This window comes from Candoia aspera, chromosome 2 (genome assembly GCF_035149785.1).
Source record: "Candoia aspera isolate rCanAsp1 chromosome 2, rCanAsp1.hap2, whole genome shotgun sequence".
Lineage (NCBI taxonomy): Eukaryota > Metazoa > Chordata > Lepidosauria > Squamata > Boidae > Candoia > Candoia aspera.
In genome coordinates this window covers 41818077-41843369 of record NC_086154.1, presented here as the reverse complement: position 1 = coordinate 41843369, position 25293 = coordinate 41818077, and the positions used below count along the sequence as shown (strand labels likewise).

Genomic DNA, 25293 nt, shown 5'->3' with positions numbered 1-25293 from the left:
AGAAACAAGACCACCTTGGCCAAGAACATTGAAGAAGAGGCCTTCTGTCTACCCTACCCACTGAGTTCTAAACGCCCATGAGGCAGCAGGCTCTGCATCACCGCTTTTCCTCATCTTTGCTTCTTTTTTATGCTTCACTTTCCCTAAAACATAAGATTTGATTTGCTTCTGAATACTTATTTTTCTGTAACAGGCTCCTGCTGGGAGCAGCTAGATGCTAGAAGACATGGAAAGACATGAAGCCAGGAAAGCAAAGGTTAACTGGCTCAGAACAATAGCTTCAGCAAGAACCTGGCGCAGACTGATGCATTCCATCTCCTTTCACTTCTCTTCAAATCCTTTGGTCCTCTTTCCTTCCAGCCAGACATTCTGGCTATTCCTTCCTGCTGAGACAGGTGGAACGAACAGAGACGTAGTAGAATCCATTCCTGCCTGCCCAGGCAGCTGAAATGAATGAAAATAATGTATGGAACTTATGCAGTGGAATTGCCGACTCCCTTGGCAAATGCTGCTGAGCCTAAGACAAGCATTCGGAATATTTAAAGTTCACACCAGGGAAGACAACCATTCTGCCAGGCTAGAAGATACCTAGAATTGGGCATGGAGGTCAGGAGAGGAAGCAGAAGCAAATCACCAAGCGGGATATGCCTTGGTACAAGCACTACCTTACTTGTATTTTTCTTTATTCTGTTTTTTAACATAAAAGATCCTCAAAATCTACATCTTTTATATGATTTAAACTTAAACTATTAAAAGCAGAGCTCTGATTTTACTCACCTTTTCTCATCCCTGTATTATCTGTTATGGCAAGTGAAAATGACATGTTAGAAGTGCAGGGAGGAGAGAAGTAAAGGTTACCATTATCACAGAAAAGATTGCAGATGGGATTAAATTAGCATGCATAGATTCAAATTTAGAAAGAATTGCTATAACCGAAATGGGAATACTGTACTGTATGTCTCACTATAGAAAGGCAGTTTGTATGCAGCTGATTTGTACCTGCTCAGTGTCATATTCAGACATGAACTCTAGACAGGAAATTTCAAGGCCCCTATTCTCTGTTTGTGTCTTAAAAACAGACTTGCATTGGCTGGTCCTTTGGATAAGGAACTGTTCTCTATAATGGAGACAAATCCAACTTGTTTGTCTCTTTGGAGGGCTGCTAGATTGAAAACAACAACAACAACACAATGAAGAAACCATAATGCATAGTCCCACATAAAACTAGGAGAAATTCTGCCTGTCACATCTGTGTTATTCCATAATTGTTCTGCTTCTTTTGCAGAGCATAAAATTATTTCTAGGAAAATGTTCAGAGGCAGGTGAAGAGGAGGATGTCTTACCTGTCTTCAACTCTTATTAAAAAATCAAACCAGCATGCATTCCCCTGTAGCAGCATGGGAATCTCTATCCATCTTCCAGCTTCTTCATCCCAGAATCATCATGGCCTTGCAAGGTCACCAGACAATTGCGTGGTCAGGTTATAACTCTCAAGAAGCTACTGGAGGGACGAGAGTCCCCATACACTTCTAAGAAAAGAAGGAGAGCCAGGGTGGTCTAGTGGTTAAGGCACTTCACTAGAAACTGGGTGACCTTGAGTTCTAGTCCTGCCTGAGGCACAAAGCAGCTGGGTGACCTTGGGCCAGTCACTTTCTCTCAGCCCTAGGTAGGAGGCAAGGGCAAACCACTTCTGAAAAATTTGCCAAGAAATCTGCAGGCACCCAAAAAAAAGGGGGGGGCTTTATTTATTTATTTATTTATTTTCTATCCCACCTTTATTATTTTTATAAATAATTCAAGGTGGTGAACATACCTACTACTCCTTCCTCCTCCTATTTTCCCCACAACAACCATCCTGTGTGGTGAGTTGGGTTGAGAGAGAAGGACTGGCCCAAGGTCACCCAGCCGGCTTTCACGCCTAAGGCAGGACTAGAACTCTCGATCTCCTGGTTTCCAGCCCGTTGTCTTAACCACTAGACCAAACTGTCTCTATTATTATTATTATTTCTATTATTATCTCTATTACTACTATTATTATTATTATTAGCAGCCACCTGCAAGATAAGTCGCCTTTCCTGAATTATATACTTCCCTTTAATTCCCCACCCCCACCCTTCATGAACAGGATGAATTAAAAGAGACTGAAGAATTAGGCAAAATGTTATATATAGAGAGATCATGTGACCATGAATGATCCTTCATAAACTCACAGTACTGAAGTTCAGGTACATAACCCCATAAATACTTCTTTTTTTAAAAGTAGAATTGCAGTGGGAGAATGAACACTAGCATTTTATCTGGTACTGGGATATCTTCCTGTCTTGTGCAATACATGACACAGATCCCCAGCTCGTTTTCTTGATGATACTGCTTCTCCCAAGCCACACAAATAACCTGCATATTTTTTTCAGTGATTTGGGTATTCGGGCACTCTCCATTTCAGTAAGGTCCAGGCTGGTGTTGTTATAAGTGTTACTTGTATAAACTGCCATAACACTGTTTTGTAACCTTTTTCCTACCCTAGAGAGCAACTTGAGGGGAGCAGGGAGGATTTGCAGCAGGAAATCAATGGGATTTGTTTTTTAAAGGGAGTGCTTTTTAACTGTTTCCTCAACTGCACACCATTGTTACATATACATTTATTATACTTCCTTGAAAATAGCTAAACTGTTCTAATTCTGTGGCTGTATCTCCTTAATGACAACCAGAAGTCCCTGTGAATTCTGTCACCACATGCAGAAGTGGTTCTGACTTGCCAATCACTTGCAGCAATCTGTCAGAGCACACTCATGATGGCTAGCCAGTATAAATTTAGTCCTGAAGACAAGCAAGGAAAATCTTTAGTTAGTACTTCACAGAAATAATACATATTTTAATGGCACCTTGAAAGAGGCAGCACCTCTTTCAAAAGGTATCAAGTGGTTTTGAGAATGAGGAATTGCTACGAGGCACCCACGAACCCTGTTGCTCCGTTGCTATAAATGCTCTTCCTAGGAAAACAAGTGCAGCAAGCATCGACTGGGGGAGTCCTTAGCTGTGCCCCCAGTCATTTAGGAGAACAGAATTGCACCAGCATTTTATACTGTAGACTTTTCATGCCGATGTGCCTATTTTTCACCACCATTTTGATGGCTGCCTGTTTGGCATTAGTAAGAAAAAGCTAGATATGTAGACATTGGATTCTTGCTTATTGGATCCCCTTTGGTAGGAAGAATTCTACCCAGGCACAGCATTTTTGCATAAATATCAAACACAGGGCTGCTGGTGAGTATCAGCACTTGTGGGCACGATCCTGTGCACCCCTGCCTATATGTAAGTTGTAAGAGAGAGAAAGTGTAGTCTTTAGTTTTCAGTTTATTGATCAGGAATCCAAAGCTGCATCTCCTTGCACAATTAATGAATATTTGTGTATAATACAGCTTCTGGAGATTTCCAGGGAAGAAATGGCAAACTGAAGACAGCTCCATAGAGCTGAAGACCGCAGCAGAATGAAGAGCTGGCAAGGGGACTGGCTCTTTGGGATTCCTCTCCAGACAAGGAGAGGACTTGGGATCACCCACAAATGCTCCAGACGGTTGCTCCTTGTGAGGAGACTGCAAGATAGGGGTCTTTGGTGGGTTTAGAGCTCTGGGAGATGAGGGAACACCATTTTTGTCCAAACCGCAGTTGGTGCCTTTATGGACACTGGGTTTGCATACTTCTTTTTCTAATCACTTTTGGAAATTAGTTTTCAGTATATTGATCCAGAATCCAGAAAGCCACATCTTGCAGAATCAATGGATGCTTGTGTATGGTACAGCTCCTCCCTCTGCCTCACATACAGCTGGCTTGGCATAAGTTGAAACACCTGAAAGCCAGCTCAAGCTGGTGTTGTTTTCCAGTTGCTACCAGCTAGAGTAGATCAGATAACAGAGTCCTGATGTTGCATAAAGCAATGACTTGGCTCAGAACAACTACAAAATGATTTATGGGTTAATTCTGAGGTTGTAAACCAACAAAACCCTTGAATTCTTTTGCCTATCTGACAATCCGGAGTTCTGCCTGACTGCTGCAAAGCACATCTGCTGTACCTTTAAGAGGACTGAGGTGAAATTTTTATGTGGTGATGTGCACTGATTGGAACTTGGAGTGCTTCCACTGCCTACGTCAGTGGACCGCGTGTATGTGAGAGAAAGAGAGAGAGAGAGAGAGAGATCAATCTGTTGCTTTTGAGAGAGAGCGAGCACAATATTATGGAAGAATGGTTGCCCTGGTAACAAGCATTTTCAGAAGAACCCATAGATGACAAATGCTGCTATCAGCACATATCAGAAAGCTACCACAAGCTACTGAGAAAGACCAGATTCAGAGGCTGTCTGAGGTATTTAGCCCAAGAAAGATGCAGAACAGGTAAAGGGAGTCAGACTGCTGCCTGGCTTTGGTACAAGCGTATGCTGGCTTGTTGAGATATTTCTGGGTCCCCTTCTGGTTCCATGGTACAATTAAAGGGAATGATCCTGTTCAGGTCACTTGTGGTTTCCGTACAATAGCCTTCCTTAAATAGGTGCAAAGGATGTTTCACTGCAGGTCCTCTTGGTAAGGAAGGACTTCCTTCCTTCCTATCTCAGTGGATATTGTGCATCTCAGAGAATGGCATGCCTCCGTTCCCAGCATTTTTGTATTGATTGGTAATGGCTGAAGACAGCAAGCTAGCACAATGGAATAACTTCCAGCGTTTGCATTTTGATTCCCATCTGTTACAGTTACCAAATACGCTTCACTGAACTTTGATCAGGTTAGATTCCCACTCTCAGGAGCACTCACATGCATACCCAGAATTCTTTAACCCTAACACAAAGGCTGTAGCATTTCCCAGCTGACTTTGACTAGCTTCCATCGGCATGCACATTAGCAAGCTGCTTCTCATGTGTCCACCCACCCAAATTCTGTCTGCTAATAGGTGTCACCAGCTGGAACTGACCAAGTTTATAGGGCAAGATGGATCCTTGTGGCTATTTAAATTAGTACCTGCTCCCTTTTGCTAAACTGTAGGTGGATACTAAGAAGGTTCCAATAGAAGCGTATCCATGAACACCAACTAGCAGCCGGAAGACACAATGAAAACTCCTTAATCTCACAACACATGGAGAGACTCAACTATAGTTTCAACTGAGAAACTGTCAGCATCCTAGACCAAGCTAAATCCAAAAATGCTGGAGAATTCCTGGAAGCTTGGTGTTCAGACAAATCAGCCATCAGTAGACACATAGAGATAAACTACATTTACAGACCATTCAAAAGAGACAATAAAAAAACTAAGAAGGAAACACAAAGACCAGAACACATCCTCTCCAGCAACCAACACCCAGATAAGCAGGGATTAACACCAGAGAAACAATCAAGCAGAAAACAGTACCCAAATCAAGGCACTACCAAGGAGAAAACCACACCCACCAACATTGGCAGGGCAAGCCACTGTACATAAACAGGGAGCAAACCCCACACTCACCAGCACTGATGATGTTACCTAGCCAGGTAATGAAACATCTGCAAGCGAACAGCCAAGCTCAGAGAGCACCAAGGACTCCACCGATAAGGTTATTGTCTTTGCCAATTTATTATTTGGGTTTTGTTTTGCTTTTTATTCAGGAACCACATGGCTACTCTTGGGTTGTTGTTTTTTTCCACCAGACCAAGCGTGCCACCATTGTATGGTGTTTGGAAATTCAGTGGCAGCAAAATGCAGTTTCTTCACTGATGGAAGATATTTTAAGTGGCTTACGCTGCAGCAATCATCCATTTGTAGATGCAGTAACACTAGTCATATAATGGAATACAAGATGAGATGCTGGACTTCTATCAAGTATTTCATGAAGTGCTTTCCATTTTGATTGCTCTGTTAAAATATTCATAGATTCAAGAGATATAAATGCTAAGACGGTAACTTCGTAGTACAATTTTCCAATCTTACAAAGTCAGTTGATGAGGCTGAAATCTAATGGGCCAAATAATCAGGGAAAGAGAGATTAGGAAGCTGCTAGATTTTTAAACTCCTTCTGATATCACTGGTTGATGGAAACATGGAAGAGCACTTGTGTTACCAACCATATAGTGTCACTTTTTCAGTTTGCTCCACTGACTTCCCTTTCCGTAGCGTGTTGGAAATGCAGCTCTTCTATTGATTTCCGTGCCAAACTGTGTGCATCTGCATCTATGTATTTCATTTGCATTGAAAGAACCATTTGCCAAAGGCTGAGATGGTGAAGCCAGAGAAAGAGAGAGAAATGTACAGTAGGAGCTGTGTGGGTGTTGTGGGGGGAAAGGTGTTGATACGGACTAGCAGAGCATGGGACAGGAGCCCTTCCCTGAGTCTGGAAAAGCTTTATTTGTACGGAGCTGGGCAACAAGGAGAGGGCAGATGCTGCCCTTTCTGAAACAAGAAGGAAGGCAGATATTTTAGAATGCCAAATCCTGCTTCTGTTTCCAGTGACTATTCCATTTAGGATATTTATGTTATGAACTGGAGTATCTTACATGTGTTTATCAACTTGTCTTATCTCAAGTTTCCTGTGGATCAGGGAAAAAGGTCACACCTGCTGTGTAGCTGGAGAAAATGGTGTGCCGAAAGGCTATCTGGCTCATCCAAAAGGAAGTTGGGAATGAATCAGATTTCATACTTGAGTTCAGTTTCACCCTATTAGCCCCTGGTTCTTTTCATTCCCTTTCAAGTGTGATCTTACTCTATACAGCTGTAAGAACATTTTCCTCTCATTGGCCAACATACTTTGCTCTTGTTTTGCCAGTAAAATATTTCTCCCATAGCCACAGACCTGCTGAACTTGGGACCATCATACCAAACCATATCTCTGCCAGGAAAAGCAGCCAATCAGGTTGTTCTGTTGACTGAAAATGGAGGTGAAGGAGGGGTAGGGTTTTTGACAGACAAAAGGCACATGGCTTATAAAGTGCATTTTGAAGAGCTGTCTGATGTTGTGCCAATATAACTCAGTCTAGGTCTGCAGTGTGGTCCATTTATCAGTTATGCTAAATGAGCAGGACTTAAAATTGATGCCAGCTTTTACTGAATGAATGATGAGATTTATATTGTAGGACAAACCATTCTTCCAGGGTAATTTTCTAATTTTAAACTGTACAGTTTGTGTTGTATGTCATGCTAATCCATATTATTTTTTTAAAAAATGTCAGTCACCATCTGTATAAAGTGGGGGGCTTTAAAAAAAATTTTGTTCACAAAGGTGAGGAAACATTGGGTCGGTTGGGGAGGGAAGTGTATGAGTAAGTAGTTGTAGGAAGATGAGAGGTGGTGTGTTGAACAAATAGATGTACAGTATGTGAGAAGGTGGAGGATGTGATGAAGAATGAAGATCATCAAAGCTGGTGAGGCCAAGACCCAGAGAAACATCTCAAAGGTTGCTGGTTGAGTATTGATGCGTAGAGACTCTCAGCTGTTGGGAGGTCTAGGGAGGACCTACTGACTGTCAAGAAAAGTTTACTGGTTGGTTTGTTCTGAGAGTCAAGGACTGGGAGAAAGTGGTCCCCCCCCCCCCATGGTTGAGAGATGCAAGATGAACTGAGAGCGCAAGGAGGTCATTCAGTCTCATGCCATAGGCACTTGTGAAGAAGGACTAGATGGTGAGTGACTGCCTGAGCAGGTTGGAAAAGATAGATGGAACAGAATGCTGGGGAGGGACCATATAAGGAAACTTATATGGATATGGGCTTGTTTCCATGTTGACAGGCCATGGGAAGGAGCGATGTTAAGTGTGTTTTGCCAGGGGATGGAGGACCAGCAATTTGGTGCAGATGCTCACCTTTGACCTCATCCTTTGTGCTGGGTGACCGCATTGCTAGGTGCCATAGCTTGAGGCTGCTATTGATTAATGCCAAATCCTCGTGCAATAAGACCTTGTTCCTCCACATCATGGTGAAAGGTGAGTGCAGGGATTTGGCTTGCATCACAGAGACCAGATTGGGTTAGGATGGAGATATAGCCCTATCTGAGATTATCTATTAGGTTTCTGGGTACTCCAGCAGCCTTGATGCAGTGGTCAGAGAGGAGGCATGGTGACAATCATTTATAAGAGCTTGGCAGCACTCCACAGGTGGCTGGTGATAATGCCTGTATATTACATTAGGCCTCAGGGATAATATGGTGTACCCAGCCATGGCCCTACCCAAGCTCCGGGTTCTTGTTGTTGGGCTTGTGTTAGAAAATCCCCATTACTATTGGTTTTGGGATATTTCAATTTCACTGTCCTGGGAATGGGGTCTGCATAAGTTCAGAAGTTCATGGTCTCCCTGATGATCATGGGTTTGTTCCTGGATATCTTGGGACAAATACATATAGGTCACCACATGGTAGAACTAGACTGTTCCCTGCAGCAGAGGCAGTGAGGACATTGGATGAGATTGCCCAGAAGTGGCCTCTTCTTCCTCACAGATCCCAGTGGGGATCTTGATTTATTGAGGAGTGGCAGGACATTAAATAAGCAAAGACATGCCTACAGTGAGAATGGAAGAAAACAAAGAATGAGTGTGACTAACCACAGTTGTGGATCTATGTTGGAAGCTTGCTGTGGTGATAAGAAGGGTGAAGTGTGCTCATTTGCCCATCTTATTGCAACTGCAAACTCATGTTCAGTAGTGCTGTTCAGTGTTGCCTTGCTCCCTTTTAGGGAAAAAGGTAGGTAGGAGGGATTTTTCTGCAGGCCAGTGTAATGTATTTGTGACTTTTTTCACAGATAAAATTGCTTGCATTTGCTCAGAGCTGGGGCAGGGTTTGGTGAGATGATTTGAGTGACATTTTGCAAGTCCATGTAGGGAACAGATTTTTCTGGATAGGTTTGCTTCAGCCCTGGGCAGAAGATGGAAATGTCACCCTTTGATCTTTGTTGGGTCCTGAATGGAAGTGGTGTGCTGCTACAATCCAGTATCTACATATGTAAGCACTCTGTAACACTCACTGCTGTGATTTCACATAGAGATTTCCCTCAAAGCAGCAGTGCCATTGAGTGGCCTCACAGCATGTGTCTCCCGCTATTGGCTGTGCCAAAAATGAGCAAATGCCCCCTTTTAGTCTTGTGAAAGCGAGACATTATAAATTTGCCATGTTACAGTACTTCTATCAAAAAATTAAAGACATTGGAAATATGGATCCAACCTGTTCCTGCTATAAAAGTATAAACTATTATAATCAAATATGGCCTTTTGTTTCTTGGGTAAATAATGGGGGGGGGGCAAGTGTTTCCTGCATTTCAGTTTTTGCCAATGAGCTTGTGATTTGTGAATTCATATTTATTGATGCTTTTCTGGCCAATCCTTGAGCAGATGTCAGCCATGTGAACTTGTGACTTTTAGAAATACACTTCAGTCATACAAATCTGATGGCATAAATTCTTCTCTGGTGTTCCCTCCTCTTCCATGTTCTCTGGCCTCAGCAGAGACATGCACCCTTCCAAGACTCTTCTAGCTCCAACATGGAATTTGTCAGGAATGTGGTACAGAGAGAACACTGGAACAAAACTGGTGGGGTGGAAGGTCTGGCTGGGATTCCCCCAACCTGATGCAGCAGACAGGCAGAACTAGCAGATGGTTAGATCCAAATGTGCTGTCAGTCAGAGCAACTACATCTGTAGGAACTGGGGTTCCTCTGCAATGCCAAATAGGACCCTAAGGGACATCTTCCAGATTCACTCCAAAGAACAGCAGGTGGTGCTAAATTTCATGTTCATGGACATGTGGAGATTTGGTTTAGCTTATCTTCTGGCCCAAAGAGTTGTCTCAGAATTCTTTGCATCAGGAAGTCCTCAGAAAAATTAATGTAGACTATAAGCAATCAGTTAACCAATTAGTAACACTGACACTTTCTCAATGAATTTGAAAAGCTGAGCCCAAATGTACATGCAGCTGAACTCCAAAAGGTGACAAAGCCTGTAAACAGTAATTGTAATAGCCTTATTTGCTTCACACATTATATGATATACCATACAAAGTACAGTATCTCTTATGCTAATTAGAATAAAAGGTACATTTAGAAACCAACATTTTCTTCAAGCAGCATTAACACATTAGACACATAGGCTGGAAGCCCCTTCATGATTAGCTGACTGTTTTATGGCAGCTGCTCACAAAAGGTTATGTGCTAATGTTGGTTAGTCTTGAAGGTGCTATCAGCCTTTGTGTTTTCTTTGTTGCATAGACTCTTAGTTCTTCCCCACTGTCTATAACAAATGTAGTTCCATAAGCTAAAATTTACTTAGCACAATCAATTCAGCCAGTTGCCATATAGTAACACATATGCAAATATTAACAAACAAACAACAAAATATACATAATGTATGTTTCAACACATTCCTGAGATCCACTAGGGTTACTACATAGATAAGAACTGATCATGGTAATGGAAATCCATGCACAGCAGCAGCAGAGTTCTGATCAGTGCCAAGTGCATGTTGATGGAAGCAGGCACTTTAATTTCTCATAAACCCCAATGTTAGGGGATGTCCAACATTAGGACTTATGGGTAGCAATAGTGTGAGGAAAGAAGCAGTTGCAAGAACTTGCCTTCAAGGCAGAACTCCCTAGAGACTAGGATGCTTGCTGTCTCTGAACTGGCACTTCTGTATCTGAAGTATGAGAAAGATTTTGAATGTCAGCATGTGGCTCCAGCTTCACCCCTAACTTTTAATAGAATTCCTTATTCTTCAGGGACTTAACATGTGAAAATGTTCACTTATGCCAGAGTGTGGTCTGAAATACATGATGAAGTCAGATTGCTGAAACTAAGGAAGTCTAGACTTGGTCACTGGTGGATTGGAAACCACCTGGAAATCTTACATGCATAACAATTTTAGCCCTTTTATAGAAGTGTATTCACACACACATATGTATTAAATGAAATAAATCAATGAAAAGATTCCCCTCTATCTCCCAATGAGAAGGAAGGATTGAGGGATCCATAAAGGTCCTAAATTTCTCACATCCCTTCTGGCCGATTTAATATTTCTAAAAAAAAAACGGTTTTGGGGTTTTTTTCCCATTAACAAAATTCACCATATGCAAAACAAAACAAAAATTCTCTTTTGTTTTGTTTTGCATATGGTGAATTTGGATCCATATGGTGTCTTCTGGATCCAGTGAAAACAGGGTAGAACAGGAGCTTCATTTGAATGACAAATTTCTTAAGAAATTATTTATACTTTTTTTTAAAGTAATTTTGTCTTTGTTTTTCTTATTAAACAAATATTAGCAAGATAAAGATGAAACTTTTTATCCTGGAATTATCCTTTTGATGTATTTGTGCTAGGCAGTTTACAGTAAGGGCATATGGAAACTACCCATCCAGGTTCAGCCCCTGATCTGGAGTTCCCTTAATGGATTGTTCTGATTCCGATTATTCTATCTGTAGTTGATCTGATTCAGTGCCAAGAGCTGGAGTAAGATTTGGAAAAATACAGTTCTGTTCATCTCACTGCCAGCATAGTAGAAATATAGGCAACTGTAAATTGGTGGTCTGGTATTTCTAGACTCTCCATTCATGGGAGCTTCTTGTGAATAAAAATGGTATAAAATATATGTAACAACATAAAAGAGATCAGAAATATCCTAGAGTTCACACATACCAGCATCAAATGCTTCTCCATTTCCTGAATCCATTAATATTAGATGCAGTTCCTTCTTAGCCCCTCTCCACGTTTCTGTCTTATTAAGTCATGCACAAGAGATCCCGTTCTCATATATGTCACAGTATGTGGCTGGCTGGATGAATTAATAGCAGTGACCTGATCTCTAATACTTTTTATTAGTACCACCATAATCCTTGCACGACAAGGCGTGAGAACAATTTCCAAAGCGGCAGGAGTGCTGTACCCCAAAAGAGTCAATGATGCAACAAAGACTCCTCCGAGAACTGACTAATGATGGAAAAGTTAGGGTTAATTTATTTGGATTTACATCCCACTCCATGGCAAGAATGTGGCATCCACTTCCGTGTAAGAGAATAAAAATGCCTCTGTGTTAAAGTGGCTTCTTGTGATTTCTGTTCTTCCAAACCAAAGCTTGTGTTTATGGAAGTACAATAATGGGCAATGAACAGCTATTTGATCTCTGTCCAAGGCTGACGCAAGATGTTTGTTCCAGTATAATCCAAACACAAGACAATGCTGGAGCCTTAGAAATACAAAGTTTTGCCTATTCTAGCTGGGAAAACAAACAGCGAGGAATTCAAGGGCAGCCAAAACTTCTTTTGCTCAGAAACCAGCCTTGGGAAGTTGATTGAATACGTTGGGTATCAGCAAAAGGATGTGGGTGCCAAAATTCTCCAACCTTCCCCCTCCCATGGGTGTCTTGTCTTTAAGGGCTACCATTGTCTGCATGGTTTCAACAACCCACACTAATTGAGAACGACTCTTGTAAAAATTGTATTTTTAGAAGCTTGTTACCAGGACAACTAATGGTAAAGGTCATAAAGCCTGATAGGACAGAACTAACCATAATACAGTTTATACCAGAGGTGCTTAACCCAAGGCATGAGGTTGCATATAGTTTTCACTGTGGCCCTCAAAACCTCTACAAAAGTTGCCATAAAATTAATATGATTGAAAGTTATTAAATAGAGGACAAATAACATCAAAATGAAAATCAAATTAATTTAACTTAATTAATTAGACCCAATTTAGTTCTTGTCTTGGCCCCACACATTTTTGTATCCTAGTCCCACCTGCATTTTGTACCTAGCACACCCCCTGGGCCTGACAGAACCTTTGGGCCCTCTGTTACTCTAGAGCAGTGTTTCTCAACCTCAAGATGGGTGGACCAACTCCCACAATCCCCATGCTGACTGGGGAATTCTGGGAGTTGAAGTCCATCCATCTGAAAGTCCCTGAGATTGAGATCTAATCAGATCAACTGCTATGGCTTGTATATAGTTGTAACAGCAGAAGAGAGCCTTCTTATGTGCAGAACTACTCTGGGTTGCCTTTTAATGTTTACAGATGATGGAAAGCAAATCAAATTTCATTGTAACGCCCAGCTCAGCATAGGTATCTATTATAGAACATATACCTAGTAGGAGCTGATTTACGTGAATTGTCACTTAGTACAAAATACTTTCTTTCTCTATCGCCGATTGCTTATGCATGTTTTGTATATTGAAAAAAGGCCAAAGTCTAAGGAAAATTAGTCATGCATAAGTTGCAACTAAATTAATTGGATAAGTTAACTGTGATGAATGTGTCTTAATAATTCCAGCAGGGCTTTAATGCAACAAACTTTCTTTAGATTTGGATCACTTTGCCTTCAAGAAGCTACAGCCACTTGAGGGCATTATAGCAAAAGTAAACAAGGAATTATGATACAATAAAGAAAATATTAATAAAATAATACATTAAATCGTAGCAGAAGAACTACCTCCCCTTTCAGAGATGTAACATTACTTTCCCAGAATATTGCTATCACTTGGCTGTTGATGAATTTATTTCACAAATATGGCTATATCTTGTGATTTTTATGTTTTGCTTTGTTTTCAATTCCATATCAAGACATGAATTCTGTCTCATGATTTACAAAAGTCTAATTTTACACACTGGCAGATATTTGTAGATTTTTAAGAAGTAAACAAATGAAGATGACAGAACCAATCTAGGGGCATTGTGCAAATGATAACCCTCTATTCCACACAGAGGGTGGACCAGACTAGTAAACGACCCTTCTTCCTTTCAGTTATATATGGCAACAGGATACCGTAGAGCAGGCTATAAGGCGCTCACAACCTTCTCAACCAACATCTTAGTTCAGCCTCTCACCATCCCCAATTTCTGTGGCTGAGATCCCATCTGAATCTCCCATTCGGCCTAATGGCAGTGCTGGCCTATATCACTTTTGAGAGGTCTGCTTCCATAGACATATCTAAGAACTGAAGACTCTCTCAAGTCAAGTTTGACTCCTGGGGATTATAAGAATACACATCCCTATGGATGAATGGGCAACTATATGGAAGTGGTTTTCCATTGTCTTCTTCCAATTTTTCATTTTTCCAGTCCAGTTTCCAGCCCTAGTATTTCCTGTTGGTTTCCCAACCAAATACTTGCCAGGTCTGACCCTCCTTAACTTTTTCAAGATAAGCCAAGGCCAAGTACATGCTGTGAGGAAAAGCTTTAAAAAGCCATTTAATACTGGAGGCTGTTGCTATATTTGCTGGTAATTAAATCCTTAAGATAAGAACTTTAGGACTCAGGCATGTAACACAAGGTCATGGGATTAAGGCTGGGGATCAAGGCTGGGAAAAAGGAATAGAAGGGGAGAGATGCATTATTCTATTTTTCAAATGAATAAAAGCTGTAGAAAGAGGAGAGCCATTTCCTTCGGTGTCTCTCACACCAGACAGCACAGTTCCAAAGTTCTTTCCTTAGAAGGAATAATGGAAATTACAACCTGGGGCTTGATGAAAACATCTGGAATGAATTGAAAATAATTTCAGAATCCAACAGCAGCCAAATCTGAGAGCCTTACAGCCTCTGTACTCAATTAGGTATGTTTCCTAACACTGGTGCCTTATCAGGGTGCATTAAGATAGTAATCTTGAAACATTTGGCATTATTTATCAACAAGTGAGTAAGGAGGGAATGCAGTCAGCCTATTTATAGACCAATGCCTAGAGAGAGTCACATTTTAAATCAGTTTAAGATGACAGGAGCTCTCTATAAAATATCAATTCTTTTTATTTACTATCTGCTACTGCCAGCTGGGCCTAGAAATCCATGTCAAGAAGAAAATCCTTCTGTGTGGTGAGATCAAAGTGAAATGCACTGTTATAAATATGATGGCACATTTTCACATTTGTCATGACAAATACAGAATGGTTGTCAGGATGTAGGAACGCTTGCTTGGGTTGCTTCCCAGTGACATAACCTGACCTTATTACAACTGCAGGGTTGCTAACATGATCACATACAGTATGAAGACTGTAGAGGATTTGTACTGAAGTCATAATGAAGGCCCCAACAGGCATCAGCCCCTGCCTGCATGGCTTCTGCCTCAACCATGATATTTCTCCATTCTCTAAGGGCAAACCCTACTTTTATGGCCACTGTTCCCCATCAGCTGCAGCCCCAGTGCTTTGCTTGTGAAGAATGGGCAGAAGTATTGTGTCTGTTATGGGCAAGGTGTGAGTTGTGGCAAATAAAGTTAGGCAAAGTCCTGCCACACCAAATGTGTTTGATCTCCAACTTGTTCCCAAAACTCTGTGTACCTCATCTACAATTCATCCTCATTCCTTCACTAGCTGCAGATCACAGATACTTTCATTTTGTTGCCACCCAAATGTCTGGGAATCTGTAGCTCAAGGCAGCTGTATCAGCCACTCCTCTACATCCCGATTTAGCCAATCGTTGAACACCAGGGATGCAAACCAGCCAATCACTGAATTGATCCCTCCCAGAGCTTCCAGCATAAAATAAGCAGCCCTTCTCCTTGTCTTCATAGAAGAGAAAAGGTGAAAAAGCAAAACCACAAAGCAAAGTGTTCTGCCAGATGTGCTGCCATGGCTGGTGTTGCTGCCATGGGATGCTTGAAAGAGCAGAACCTCTTGGGAAACCATTGTGAGATCAACTGAAAAGCCAGAAAAGACTTCTTTTCTACTTAGTGCCTGGTCTGCTTTGGCACTGGAGTTTGTTTCCTTAACTGAAAGCCCTGTGAGTTTCATATGGGCACAGCTGCATTCCTGGGCCTTATCTATGAATGAGGACAATCCAACTGGAGCAGAGAGTAAGGTCAGGTGAGGTCAGGCTTCAGAACTCACAAACAAGTAGATATTATAGTGGCAGCGGACAGGGGTGTGTTCTCAGCAGATACTAAGACTACAAAACATCACATAGCAAAGTGTGTGATATGGGGATATTTATCATGTGGGGTGAAAACTTTCTGAATGCTCCCTCTTTAAGCTGCCTGGTGAAGCAACATGGTCTTCCTGACCCTCAAAGCAAACCAGTCACAATGCTTCACTTCAAAGCTTCTGTCAGTCAGCTACTGGAAGTGCTGAAAGTGGTTTCTGCTACAGCTGAGCAGCCTAATTTGTCTTCTGGAACTGCTGGAAGTGGCCTCGAGGAGGCAGCAGAAATATCCTATCTGAGGAGGTTGCAGGGGCTCCTTACCTCAACAAAAAGAATATATATCTCAGTGCCATGGCAAGACAAGACCCTGCATGGGATGTACCATCGATAAATAGCTGAGGTGGCTAACACTGGGAAATCCTACCAGTGGCTGGAAAGGGCTGGACTAAAAGACAGCACTGAGGCACTGATCAAAGCAGCACAAGAACAGGAACTGAGCACCAGTTCCGTAGAAGCAGGGGTCTACTAGACAGGACCCAAGGTGCAGACTGTGCAGAGAGGCCTCAGAGACAGTCCAACACATAGTGGCAAGGTGTAAGATGCGGGCAGGAACAGTATACACTGAACGGCACAACCAAGTAGCTGGCATTGTATACAGGAACACCTGAGCAGTGTATGGACTAGACCCTCCCAAGTCCAGATGGGAGATTCCACAGATGGTTGTGGAGAATGACAGGGCTAAAATCCTGTGGGACTTCCAGATCCAGATGGACAGGCAGGTACTGGCCAGTCAAATGGACATCGTGGTAGTAGACAAGGATCAGAAGACAGCAGTGGTGATAGATGTAGCGGTACCAAGTGACAGCAACATCAGGAAGAAGGAGTATGAGAAGTTGAAGAAGTACCAGGGCCTGAAGGAGGAACTAGAGAGGATGTGGAAAGTAAAGGCCAAAGTGGTAGGTGGAGGTACCAGTGGAGGTAGGAGCACTTGGGGCTGTGACTCCCAAGCTGGGAGAGTGGCTCCAACAGATCCCAGGAACAATCTCAGAGCTCTCTGTCCAGAAGAGTGCAGTGATAGGAACAGCTACGATACTGTGCAGAACCCTCAAACTCCCAGGCCTCTGGCAGAGGACCCAAGGTTAAGGAAACATTCTACTCATAGGGGTGAGAAGGATGTGTGTGTGTGTGCGTGCATGTATGTATATATTCATTCTCTCCCTACACACACACACACACACACACACAATCCAATCCAACCCAATTTCAATATCATAAAAACAAATTAAAGAGGTTGTTGCAGTTTGAAACATCAAAAACCAAAGCATAATAACATGGAAGAATATCAAAGGAGATAAAAATAGCTCAGACATAATGGCATCTGAGTAGCAGAACATATTGTATGCTAATAGGCTTATGAAATAAAAAAGGATATTTGCCTGTTGCTGAAAACAGCCATGTTTAGATCTGTCAGGGAGACAGTCCATAATAGAGAAGCATGTGCACATGTAGACATCTGTTGAAGTTTCATCTGATGAGAATCTCAAGGCTTCTAGCCTCTCTCAGAGTGGATAGAAATGTATAGAAAGAGGTAGTCCTTTACCTACTATGATCTTAAGCTTGGATATAGGACCTATGGCCATCCAGATGTTATTGAACTAAAATTCCCAACTTCCGTAATCATTGCAGGCTGGTGCCACTGGAAACAGCAGCTCAGCAATGTCTGAAAGGTCATAAATTCCGCACCCTCCCTGAAACAATAAAGGCTTTGTTCACTGACAAGTGAAACCAGTGCTCTGAACTGAGCTTGTAAATAAATTGGTTTCTGAAGCAGTGAAAATAATACCATTTACTGTTGTTCATTTCTTTAAAAAAACCAGACTTAAAAAGGTTTTTCTGTAGATGGCTTGATAGAAGTGCCAGGCCTGTGCACTTTTATTTGGTGACAAGCTCTGCATATGGAAGAAATCCTCTGCCTTTAGCATGATATATAGAAATCTGAAAGCAAATTGTTTGGGGAAATGGGGCAGGTCTTAAATGCTGGATGAGATTTCTGGGAATCTAGAAACTGCAGAAGACCCAGCCAGGATGTACAGACAGTTAGAGAATCATCCCATCTGTCTTGGCCAGAGCAGGAGAACAAACTCTCTCTGGTCAGGTTTTAGTGGTAGATCTACTGTTTCAAGTCCTAAGAAGGCAGATATCAGATTTGTTCATGAGTCTAAATCTAAATCTAAATGGAACACTTTAGAAAGCTAAAAATAAATTGCACCTGTTAAAAAGTTATTAGAAGATACTGCTGTTTCGCTTGACTACTTTCTTTGATCACTGTATTTGCAGCAAAGATTTCCTCCCACTCTGTGTGCACCAAGATGCTCTAAGTTGTACCCTACGTAAGGAACCTGTGACATTAGCCTTGGCATGTGTGAAATTGACTAGTACATAAAGTCCAACAAAAGGTGTAAGAGGACTTAGTGGAGCAGCTTCATGTTTACAAATCCATTCTTCTTCTTTCATATCCAGATCAAACCTTAAGCTACCAATACGACACCACCTTCTTGGCTTTTTCTCGGCTTCTTATGCATTTGTTTATACAAATGCATAAGAAAGTGAGATTAAATGAGAAAGCAAGGAAAAGTCTTCCCTGCCTCCATTTAACCTTCTCTGTAGGATATCATAACTCAGGCAAGGACAACATGGGAAAGAAGTGTTTTCTTCTGATAGCTAATCCTGCTCAGCAAGTACAAATTAGTTACATATTCTTTATCACATAAACCACTGATTATGCACTAAAATCTCTATCAGGTACATCTCAGTTGCCATATAGGTGTCATGATAGCCTCTGAGGTCATCCAACAAAAATGATTAGCATATCCTAGGTTTGACCAAAGCTAGATGTAATTCAGTCTCATTGGAAGATACAGGTCATGCCTGTCACACTGAAATCCCATTCATTTAATGCCATTGGGGGAGGTTTAGGCTCGCATCGATATTAGAAACTGTGACTGCAGGGAGACTGCAGTCTGACTGTTGACAAATATGCATGTATAATGCAATACCTATGATTCCCCCATGTCCCCTGTTTCTGTATTACATGGGTGTAAGTGATACATGTGGTTGATAGGAATGGGTGCTCTGCTCATGACTGTAAAAAAAAGACAATATTTTTAAGTGCGTGCAGATGGAATGTTTGTAGGATATCAGTCTTGGGATTTATCTATCACAACTGTGACAGACATAGCCATGGCCTGTAGTCTCTCTTACTGAAACCAATTGCCTTTTCCACTTTCTATGGTGTCAAAAGAAAGTACTTAAAGGACTAGCAGAGTAATTTTCAGACAAATTCTACTCTGCACCCTGACAGGCTTTCTGAGTTTCATTATTTATACAATGAAGTCCTTGCTTTAGGGAACTAACCTTATAACTAACTTTATAATCTGATGACCGCATCCATTGTCTCCCCGTTTCTTCCATTAATTTTTTCATCCTTCAAATATTGATGGAAGTCTTTAAAACCATTTTATAACCACCTCTTAAATTGAATAAATATTGTATTCCATTGATTTAACAGTGTTTAGCAGGCTGCTACAGATCATTTGTTATGTTCTTTTACTCCACAGGAATACAGTACTCCTGATCAGCTGCAGCTGGATATTACATAGACAGATATAATGTCTAGAATTTTCTTTTTTCTTTTTTGGTAATGCTGAACAGATTGATCAAAGGTCAACCCTGATGTTTTGAGTTTTTCTTTTACAAAATGGTTGTTGTGATTTCATAAAGAATTAGGTTCACGTTTTATGGTGTTTGGCTTGGTTTTGGTAAGCAAGTTTTTGAGCTAAAATGAGGTCTTCATAAATAATTAAGCAAGAAAAGTATGGTTCTAAGCATGTGCAGAAAGCAATTCACACAATATGCACTATCTATATCAGGCAGTCACACATGTGAAGTAGTGGTGAGTGTGTCAGGCTGGCACCCAGGAAGCTCAGTTGCAATTCTATCCTTAGCCACAGAAGCTAAGTTACTGGGTACTTTGGACCAGTCATTCTCTCTTAGTCCAACCTTGAATTCCTGAAGGACAGCTGAGATATAGGTCTAATAAGCAAACAAACAAGTAAAACTTCAGCATATTGACAATGTTCCCAGCTTAACTTTGAGCATTAGCCCTTTCTTCTTTAATTTTGAATGAATTGCTGCCAGTAGATGACAGTTGTTTCTTTGAAGATCAGAGCACCAAGCTCATTCTGCATCTCTGAGAAGAAGTAAAAGAACCTTCCATCCACATTCTGCCCCACCTCGCTTTCATGGTCAACTGAAGTCACTGGGGTTGCATTCTATACTCTATTTTTATTCTGAACAGACCACAACAGACCCTTTAAATGCAACCAGGCTCCTTTGATGAAGGGAGTTATCAACTCTTAATACTCCTGTGACTGGCTGGTTTCCTTCCTGTTATTCAGGGGGCGTTGTGAGTGTGCCACTGATACTCTATCCAGTGACCTATGTTTTTTATTACCTGCTGCTCTGAAGGCTGTAGCTGAAATTCACAATTGGCTCAGATGAAAATCATACTGAACAAAGCTTTTCTTTTTAGGATAAATGACATCTCACTTCACATTTTTATCTTCTCCATACACTTCTTACACTTGTGCTGAAGAAACCATGGGGACTTTCAATCAGCTATCAGGCCAGGTTCAAGGATTTATTAATGGAATATTAAGCCCTGAATAGCTTGGGACTGGGATACCTACTAAAGCATCTTTCTTGTTTTAAAGCTGTATGATCACTTCAGTCAACTGGAGAGATTCAGCTGAGAGTATGGACTCTTACCTTGCAGTCAGTTACAGCAGACCTACTGGATGGCAATACCTGCTTTGGTTGGTAGGCTGTCTCTGCTGATATCCAAGGCAGACCTACCATTATATCACTGAGGTGCCGGCTGAAGAATGACCTTTTCACAAAGGCCTTCCCTGTCTGCATTAACAGATACTGTATGATTAAGATCAGCTGATTTGACATGGTTTGCCTTAACATCTTTTATGGGAAGCGGTGTACAAATGTCTTTATGTCTTTAATGTATTTATTAAATAATAAAAAGAATTGTGTTTGTTTTTAATAAAATATCAATATGTTTCTGTTTACTCCTGCTGCAAAGTTGATTTATGCAAGCATGGATATGATTGCTCCATTCCTTTAAAGACTTAAGCAGCTCCCAATATTATTCATTAGGTTGTTTATCAGGACATTGGTACTGACACTGACATCTTCTTTTCCTTCTGGGGGCTCTCAGGAGGGCGTGGGTGGGTAGGTGGGGGTCTCTCACGCCTTCAATCCGTCTGTGGCAGTTACTTGGTTCCCACTGTCCCGATTTTTGAAATACAACTTCATGGCTTTTATAGGGCTGCTTCTTCCCCCCTAAGATGAGTTGTTCAGTTCCTGTAATTTAGAGCTAATGTTATGTGGCCTTAATAGTCTATTGCAGACTCTCCCCATCTGGCGCTTTCCTCAAATCCTGGAAATCAAGCTCCCAGGGTTGTGGAATTATTTAAGCCCAGCATATCCAGAGAACAGTAGAAAATGCTGATGTATTGTGATTAATTAAGGAGATTCATGCAAAGTTAATCACAGGGTGAGAGAGTGACCGGATTGTTTCAGTCCAGACAGGGCAGTGATATGCTGGCTAGGGGGTGATGGGAGTGAAGTTCAACCCATCTGGCTGGCACCAGATTGAAGAAGCTGATTTGGGGAAAATGTTTCCACCCTGAAAATGTTGGTATAAACAATATAGATTCCTTGGTAAAAGATTTTACAGCTACTGTCTCCATGCTATTTTTCCAGCGTGTTTCTATATCTATATGCCTATATCTATCTGTAAGATATGGTTAATAGGAACTGATCAATTCCATTATATTTATTTTTCATTTCATTGTATGTTCCAATTTTGTTTGATGAAATGCTAAAGAACAAAAACCCAACTGATAATTGGTAAAAATGCCACATAAGTATGTACCTCACAGTCCAATGGGGTTTGCTCTCAAATAAATGGGATTGCAATCTAACTTTGCTGGAATAAACTTAGCCATTGTGCTCTTGCTAAAGCCAGTAACAAAACGATGGCTAGTGTCAGATTATCCATCCCTTCCTGAGAAATGAACAATTTTTGGAGGTGATTGAGACATGTAAATAATCTATTCAACTTGACCTCTGACCTCTTGCTCTGAAAGTGAAGCTTGCATTCCCCAGCATTCATTGTTCACAGGGCAGAGGGCTGTCAACACCATTCCCATAACCCAAGGGTGAGTCTTAATGTCTCACTTAGGATTTTTTTTTTCTGCAGCAGCCTTTCTTAAGAAAAGTAGCTACTTTTGCTACTTAACCTTGTGAAATTGTTATGTACAAACAGTTCATCAATTCTTGGAAAGAGCTATTCAGAAGGGCTATATTTAAACTCTTCTCTAGATTATTTTTGATACGCTATAGAAAAAAAGAGGTACAGGACTGCTTCCAAAATATTTTCTCAGCTGGGTCAGTTGTGCTTTCTTCTGCATTTTTTTAAAAGCACATTGAGGCCAGCCTTTGAATGTGGTGCCCTTTCTTACAGGGTGCTAAATAAGTGGTGAGGGCTGGGGAGGGAAATGCTGTGTCCTCAAAGCTCCATGTTAAAAAGAAAAAAAAGTCTGAACAAAAGCTCCTGTTCCAGTATTGCCTTCTTATTGCTAGTTGTAGGGTTCTTACATTGCATGTGTGTAGAAGACACATCCATGCCCCTCAGCCCACAGTGGAAGAACTAGGGTCTGAAGAATGACTTCTTTGTCTTGGGTCGTACAGGTCTTCTGTTTCATTTGTCTCATTTATGTCCATGAAAGGTTATCATCTCCTGATAAGTAGACATTGCTTGCTTTGGGGAAACCTGACAATGCTTCACCAATTAGTCTGGATCGCTGTCTGCTCCTCCATGAATAAAATCTACATCCCAAAGTCCCTGGGAGTCGAGCAGCATATAAATTTAATTAATTCATCTTCATCTACAAAAACAGATATCCCCAAATGTTATATGTAATGGGATGTTATAATACTGTCCCCTGTATTCCTTGCTGCTCAGGAAGCTGGAGGAATGCATAGCAACGCATTGAGCAAAATCAAGTAAGATGATCTCTCACCTGCATTTAAACATTACATTTTTTAAATTAGGCTTCAAGACATATTTTCTCCCTTCCAGTTTGTTCCCTGGCTCAAATCATGTATGCACTAGAAGTTTAGGGACATACGTAGAGTTCTTGCTATTAGCCAATACCATTGTGACTGATCATGTTTGTGTGGATTTGTGCAGTACAATGTAGAGTGACATCTACACGGAAGCCTTGTTTTCTTTCTTTCCAAACCACCTTTTAAAAAGTGCAATTGTTTCTGTGTTTATAACACGATTAAATGCCATGCACTAATGGACAGAGCTGCATATAACTGTGGGAGAAACAGAGCTTTGAAAGGGCATGAGTGCTCTTCAGCATGTATTTATAGCAGGAGCACATGCCAGAAGTGCAGCGCTATGGCTGCTAGAAAAGAAGCTGTGGGTGCCATTTGGGTTATTTCAAGTTCCTTTTCTCAAGCCTTGTAAATGCATCTGCACTGGCACAGCAATCTAGATTTTAAAGCAAAAGGGTATGTAATGACTTGCACCTGTCTGCACGCATTTGCAAATTAGGCTCCCCTCAAATGATTGATAATGAACCCCCAGTATGTGTACTGTATGTACGGTAAGGGGAGGGTTGCTCACATCTATTTATTTTAAGCCTAGGACATAATGGATACATTAGGACTGAGCTGCACAACTCCCATTAGGATTCCCATTGGCTTGAGGGTCACCCCAAATGTTGGCATATTGAGGGTCACGCTCAAACATTGGGTGGGCACTAGAGTGGATAGTATTTGAAGTTTCTAAAACAATTAAGGGGAGGGCACTCATGCTTCTGCAAAGCTTAAGATCCTTATATTGCTCATAAAACCGAAACAAGACTCCAAAATGGGATCTCTCCCATTTTGGGATGGCTTTGTGGGCTAGATGCAGCTTGCAGGTCACACTTTCTGGATTCCCTGTAGTATGGAATACAAAGACTATAACCGCTTGTGCATGGGTGTTAAAATGAAACAGTTAAACAATTCAGTTAATTAAGTGTAATAACATTACTATTTAGTCACTTCAATTCCATTTCTATCTCCTACCCACTTTTGTTTATTATATATGGCCACACCCCCTAACATGCAGTTTAAAGGCGGGTGTCGTTGCCTGCCAGGTGAAAGTTGCATACCCAGATTTAGAGGTTCTGCATCTCTCATTCTGCAGACAGGGGTCTTTTGAGGAGGGTAGCATCAGGTAAGTGACATTGGAGGGAAGGGGCTACTTGCAGCTGTTCACATGGACAAGTAAATCCTTTTGCAGAAGAGCTAGTGCACTTTCATCACTCACCACAAAATCCTAAGAGACATCTGGGGAAAAAGCTATATTAAGGGAATACAGGGCAGCTTCCTGTGTTTCTAATTCACCTCCGGTAGTGTTTCTCAACCGTGGCCACTTTAAGATGTGTGGACGTCAACTCCCAGAATTCCCCAGCCAGCCATTCCCCAACCAGCCTCCCCATGCTGCCTGGGGAATTATGGGAGTTGAAGTCCACACATCTTAAAGTGGCCAAGGTTGAGAAACACTGACCTAAAGTATAGGTAAGCAAATATTACAATCTAAAATTAAAAGTGTAGTACAAAAGAGATGGTCTAACTCTTTATCATCTGGATCATGAAAAAAAAATCCAATTCACTTGAACAAGAGAAAGAACAATTCATAGGAATAATTGAAAAGTGAACTTGATACCTGTATTTATTTGCTTGTCTCATTATTATGATCTTATGCCTATGATTACTTTTGTTTAATAAAGAGGAGGAAGACAAGTAACAGAACACATTGTGTTTTGTCTGCGTCCAACTCTACAGAGTTAGGAAAAAACTATAGTATTAGATGGATTTCAGATCCTGACTCAACAGATTTCTACATCAGTCTCATAAAGAGGCTTCAACATTTGTTCAGTGATCACCTGGACAAATGGTAAAACTCATACAATGAAACACTAAATGAGTTAAGAGTTTTTCATGCTTAAAAATGGAGTTCAGTATCTTTTCGCTAACCTTGGAAAGTTGGGTAACAGGAACTCTTCATTCCAAGTACTGAGCCAGAAATACAGTTGATCAGCAGCCAAAGTGAATGTTAGAGAAAATTATCCATGGCCCATCTATATTAGCTCTTCAGAGTTGGGAAACAAACTGAGAGGATATCATTTTGCATTGTTTCCAGAGAGGATATCTGAAATGACAGCTGCTTCCTAGAACCTCCACTATCTTTTGTGAGGAGAGATACTAATCAACTTTAGAATTATTCTCATTTATAGGAATTATGATAGAGGGATCTTATAAGGGGCAAACT

At 41.2% G+C, this 25293-nt stretch overlaps 1 long non-coding RNA gene across 1 annotated transcript; it reads right to left on the bottom strand.

Annotated features, from left to right (window-relative positions):
• Positions 1-24727: 24727 nt before the first annotated feature.
• Positions 24728-25054, bottom strand: LOC134492239 (uncharacterized). Its single transcript, XR_010067408.1, has 2 exons — positions 24999-25054; positions 24728-24907 (listed from the first exon to the last, which is right to left on the bottom strand). It is a non-coding gene; the product is annotated as an uncharacterized LOC134492239 (long non-coding RNA).
• Positions 25055-25293: the final 239 nt, after the last annotated feature.